Source organism: Peromyscus eremicus, chromosome X, assembly GCF_949786415.1.
Source record: "Peromyscus eremicus chromosome X, PerEre_H2_v1, whole genome shotgun sequence".
NCBI classification, from domain to species: Eukaryota; Metazoa; Chordata; class Mammalia; order Rodentia; family Cricetidae; genus Peromyscus; species Peromyscus eremicus.
Window position 1 is genome coordinate 130,912,044 of NC_081439.1, and position 6,007 is coordinate 130,918,050.

Genomic DNA, 6,007 nt, shown 5'->3' on the forward strand with positions numbered 1-6,007 from the left:
CAGTCTAAGCCCTCTGTCTGTTTCTAGGTCATTGGTCTCAGAGAACTGAAGGCCCTATCAAGACGATCTTGACTCAGGTCATCTGAGAAAAGATTCCAGTTGTGTCAGAACTCAAGGTGAGGACTGAGAGAGTCCCATCACCCAAACACATGGGACCTAGTGTTTCTGTTGGCTGTGGGAAAACCTGGGGACTGTAGGTGGATTTCCTCCCCTCACTTCCTTTTTCTTCTTTCTCACAGAAATACATCTTCACGTTAAAGAAGGTGGGTTCAGCTCATTAGGGGAAGCAGTTCAGTCCTTGCAATTTATCAAGGTATGTATGAGACGGGCTCTACTTCCTGATACACATAGACCCTAGTGAAGTATGTTACCTCTTCCTGTCACCCTGGGAAAGGGTAGCTGGATACAAGGCTCCCTCACTGCCTTGTCCTATCTCAAAGCTGTGGCATTTCATTGCAAGAAGCTGGCCTCAGGCCAGAATAGAGGTGGGGTCCAGACCCTGACAGTGCAAAGAGTGACTGAAGAAGGTACCATATGAGATAGCAGAGGAACTACCCAGAGTCCAGCTCTCCTCTCCTATCAGGGCCAGGCGCCTAGTATTTTCACACTGTGCAGCTCTAGGATGCCTCTGTATCTCTTACAGGAGTTCCAGGGACCAGAAGTGAAGGACTTGGTCTGAGGCAGTGTCCTCAGGTCAGACATAGGGGAAGCCCAAGCAGAGTCAGGAGTTAAAGTGAGATATCAAGGGTCCCATCCACCCCAGAACACAGGGACTACACATTTCCCTGCCCCGCTGGAGTGTCAAGCTCTGTAACCTAGCTGTGCTCTGAAGACATTTCTCACTACTTCCTTCAGTGTCATAAGTAATAGGAGGGACAGAAAGACAGGTTCCCCTGTGGCCATACAGTGCTACCTAAGAGAAAAACTGCAGCAGGCCATTTTGAGAGGTTTCAGAGGTATAACTGTCAGCAAAGTATTCTCACACTGCTCTCTTCTTGCCCCAGGTCTGAGTCTGTATCACTGTGTTCCTGCCCATCCTCCTACCTGCTAGCTTCAAGAACATCATGTCTCACGGTCAGAAGAGGTGGTATTACAACTTTCAGGGAGAATCTCAGGCCCCAAGAGAAGAACAGGGCCGGATGAGTTCTGATCTCTCTGTGGCTGAGGGAGAAGAGTCCAATGACAACAAGTCCTCCTCTTCCACTAGCCCAACCATCCCTAGGAAGACACCTGCTGGTGGGATACCAAAATTTCATCAGAGTCCTCAACGAGCCATATCTCCTCCCACTGTCATGGCCTCCATTCCAATATCCCCATCTGATGAGGCCTCTGGCAACCAAATAGGGGAGCTGGAAGGCCCCATGGTATTGCACCATGCACTAAGTGCAAAGGTGGCTGATTTGGTTCGGTTCCTGCTCTTCAAGTATAGATTCAAGGAGCTGACCAACAAGGCAGAAATTATAGAAAAGATTGTAGAAGATGATGAGAAGCACTACAATAGGATCTTTAATGAGGCCTCTGAGGGTTTGAAGCTGGTCTTTGGCATTGACATGATAGAAGTGGACCCTGTGGTCCACACCTATGCCCTTGCCATTGCCCTGGGAATCACTTATGAAGGGATGCTTACTAATGGCCAAGGCATGCCCAAAACAGGCCTTCTAATAATTGCCCTAGGTGTCATCTGCATGCATGGCAACCGTGTCAGTGAGAATGTGATCTGGCGAGCACTAAATACGATGGGAGTAAGTCCCATGGAAAATCACTATGTAGCTGGGAATGCCAAGAAGCTTTTCATTGAAACTTTTGTACAGGAAGGGTATCTGGAATATAATCCAGTGCCTGACAGTGAGCCCCCTCACTATGAATTCCTATGGGGTTCAAAGGCCCATGCTGAAACCACAAGTGTGGATGTCTTAGAGTTTTTGGCTCAGATCAGCAGGATGAATTAAGTGATTCCAGATCCTTCCAATGCCTGCATTTAGTGGCTTTGAGAGAACAGGGAATTCTGTTTAGAATTGCCACCACAAATGGCACACTTCACAGCCAATACAAGTTCTAGTGCCACATTTAGGAGCTTTCTGAATGAAGTCTCAGATGAGCCTTCACTGTGTTTGAAGGTGGCAGTCACTGTTTTAAGTAGTAAAGACAGCCAGTGAAAGTAAATGAATACCGTCTTTTTTTTTCTCCCTGTTTTATAAGGGTAACTTGGAACTTTTATTTTTTGGTATTTTTTCAAATCTTGTTTCTCTTAATTGAAGGACTTAGTGGGCTTCAGAATCTAAGTCTATAAATAGTACTAATGACACATGTACTGCTTTCTGCAGTAGGGTCACACTGTGTAGCCCTAGCTGGCCTGGAATTCTCCATGTAGTCGAAGCTGGCCTTGAATTCAACAGATATCCACCTGCCTCTTCCTCCTGAGTGCCAGGATTAAAGACCTGTGCCACCACACCTACCCATCTTTTGCTACTTTATACAAAACCTTCCATCTTATTTTGTGGTCTGTAGTAACATTGAAATAGGAATTTAATTTGAATTGTGAAAGAATTTAGTAATATATCCAATGTCAAAAAATAGAGAAAAATGAAACAAATGGTTAAATCTTATTTTCCGCTTCAACAAAATCTGTTCCTCTGTAAAATTAAGTTACATGTGTAGATCTAATGTGGATGGCTTTTTGAAATTGTATGAGGAATTGTATCCTAATAAGTTCCTCAGTGTGACGCTCCACAGCTTCAGAATTATAGAGAAGCTCACTATGATGTATAGACTTTGGATCTGGTTATTTCAGTGTGTGATGTTTTTGATTTGCAAGTTCTTTTTAATAAAATTACAATACAAATAAATAAGCCGCCCTGCTTACTGGCTGATTTATTGAGGACCTGTTGTTTGCAAGGTCCTGTATTCATGGGGTAATACTAGGAAAAGCTGGATGTGCTTGCCATAAGTGGTCAAGTACATTAGCAGTAGCCATATCAAGAAGAAATGAGGTGCCCTCTTAAACCAAAGGAATCATTTCATGCTGTGATTTAGGCCTGAGAAGTGAATGTTTCCATTCTGAGCAGTTCCTTTTCCATTTTCAGAACAGTTCTTTTTGGGGTTTGTTGGGTTTTTAGTTTTTATTATATTGTGAGTAATTATGTGTACATGTGTGGATCTGTGCATGTCAGTGCCAGTACACTAGGAGGCTCGAGGTGTCAGATGCCCCTGAAGCTGAAGTTACAAGCAGTTATAATCCACCTACTGTGGGTGCTAGGAATTGAATCTGACTCCTCTGGAATTAAAGTATGCTCTCTTAACCATTGAGCCACCTCTCTGTTCCCATAAACAGTTCCTTTTGGATAGCAGGTGGATATGGCAGACAGGAATCACCATCTACATTGTGTGCAGGAAATTTCATCCTCAGTGTGATGCAGAGAGGACTTTCAAGAGGTTGAGTCAAATGGGAATCTTTGAGATCATTGCCCTCTCCGAAATAATTGACATGATTCCCATAGGATCCTGCGTATTTTTTGCAAGTGCTTGTTATTAAAAAGAGTTAGCCTTTGGGTTGGAGACATGGTTCAGTTGCTCTTACAGAAGACCCAGATTTGTTTCCCAGCACCCACATAGCAGCCGCCTGTAACTCATACAACTGTGTGTAACTCTAGTTCCAGGGATGCCCTCCTCTGGCCCCCATAGGTACCAGGCATGAGTGTGGTACACAGATATACATGCAGGCAATCCACTCATAAAATAAAAATAATCATTTTTAAAACAAAAATAAAACTTTAAAGAGCCTGACCACTGAATTGCTCTCTGGATTCCTGATCTGTCCCTCTTGCACACACTCCCACTATAGTGTTGGCTGCCATGAGGCCTTTATCAGAGCTGAGTTTGTGTTCTTGGACTTTTAGCCTCTAAAACTATGAGCTAAATAAAGTCCTTTTTATAAATTACCCAGTGATCTAAATGGAAGAGCATTCAGGAACTGACAAAAGTAACTGGAGAAAGGAAATAGTTTGGCTCACCATTTTTGGATAAAGCTCATCATTGTGGGGAAATCCTGGACACGGGAGCTTGCAGCAGCTGTTCAAGTTGCATCTGCAGCCACAAAGAAAAGAATGAGAATGCCTGTGTTCAACAACCTTTCAGTCAGAACCTCAGCCCAGGCCAGCAAATGGTGCTTCCCACATTTAGGTTTTGTCTTCTCACATCAATTAACGTAATCAAGACAATCAGTCACAGGCATGGCCAGAGACTAAGCTAGTCTAGATAAACCCCTACAGGTATGCCCAGAGGCTTGTTTCCTAGGTAATGCTGGCATGCTGAAAATCAATATTAACATCAAAGAGCCAGATGTGGTCCCAGCACTGTGAGGGGGAAGTGGATACAGAGTCCCACCCCTAAAGGAGAAGCTATTTGCAATTGATACTCACTGGCAACGGGAAAATCTGTTTTCTCCAGTGGAGTGTCAGTGTATATCAACCACACTCCAGTGCAAGCCCCATGTTCAGGAATAGCTGGCCAACACAAAACAAATGCTATAGGTTTTGTTGTTGCTGTTGCTGTTGTTGTATTGCCTTATTGGTCTTTTGCTTGTTTGCTTTGATTTTTGTTTTTGTGTTTGGTGGGTTTTGGAGAGAGAAAAAAACAAAGTTGGGTAAGTAGGGAGGGGGGATCTGGGAGAAGTTGGAGCAGGAGATGGAACATGACCATAATATATTGTAGGAGAATTTTTAGTTAAAATAAGAGTAGTAAATAAAAAATATATATATTAACATCACAGTATGTACTGATAATTTTATGTCAACTTGATACAAGCTAAAGTCATCTGAGAGGAGGGAATCTCAAGAAAATTCCTCCATAAGATCGGGTTGTAGGCAAGCCTGTAAGACATTTTCTTAATTAGTGATTAATGGGGGAGGGCCCAGCCCATTGTTGGTGGTGTCATGCCTGGGCTGGTGGGCCTGGATTCCATAAGAAAGCAGACTGAACAAGCCAGGAGGAGCAAGCCAGTAAGCAGCACCCCTCCATGTCCTCTGCTTCAGCTCCTGCCTCCAGGTTCCTGCCCTGTTTGAGTTCCTGTCCTGACTTCCTTCAATGTTGAACAGTCATATGGAAGTATAAGCCAAATAAATCCAACTTGCTTCTGGCCATGGTATTTCATTGCAGGAATAGAAGTTCTAACTAGGGCATAGTACTTAAATTCTAGAAGTTTCAGTTGCATCCAGTTAAGGAAGGGTCTAGACAAATTAAATAATAAATAAGCTAGGGAGAAATGGCGGTTGTATAGCAAAGGGGGTTAAACTCTCTCACCGTCAAAACTGAATTTAGGTTTCAGTTCTCTGAGAAGGGCAAAACAGGTGTCTCTCCCAACAAAGGGCCATTTATCCACAATATCCTTACATTCAGGCACGAGGAAGAGAGCACACTCAAGGCCTAAGTCAGCTTCACAGTGTCCCAAGGACAAACCCAGCAGCCCCCTTCTGAGTCACGTCCAAGTTTGTGCAAATGTGTCCAAAAACAATAAGACTAAACCTCAGACAATTAAAAAGTATACTAATATAACTGCTGCTTGTTTAACCAATCACATTTGAGGTGACCTAACTGTCCCTGAAACTCCCCTTAGCTGTTACTAAAAGGGGCCTGCATGCTCATCTCAGGGTTGTCACCATTTTGTACAGGTGAACACCCCACATGCATGTTGGTACAATAAATGCTCTTTGCTTTTACATACTATTGGAGTCTGGGGTCTTCCTTCAGCACATTTTTAGACTCTACAATAGAAATCTCTGCTAGATATTACTATTCTAATACGTATCATGCTTTGGATGCAGTTTGCGTGCACCACAAACATCCCAATAAATCTACTTCACAGTTGAATAACCTGAAGTTCACAAGGCTTAGTAATTTTCCCACAACTGTATTGGCTCATAAGTGTCAGGATTGGAATGAGATGGCTGTTGTTATAGGTAGAATTGTACTAATTATAAAATTTCTATAAAAATCTGCACCTCCAGTACTT

General features: G+C 43.2%; 1 pseudogene; it reads left to right on the top strand.

Moving 5' to 3' along the window:
* The first annotated feature begins 1,064 nt into the window (after positions 1 to 1,064).
* Positions 1,065 to 2,559, top strand: LOC131899739 (melanoma-associated antigen 10-like; annotated as a pseudogene).
* The last annotated feature ends 3,448 nt before the right edge of the window (positions 2,560 to 6,007 follow it).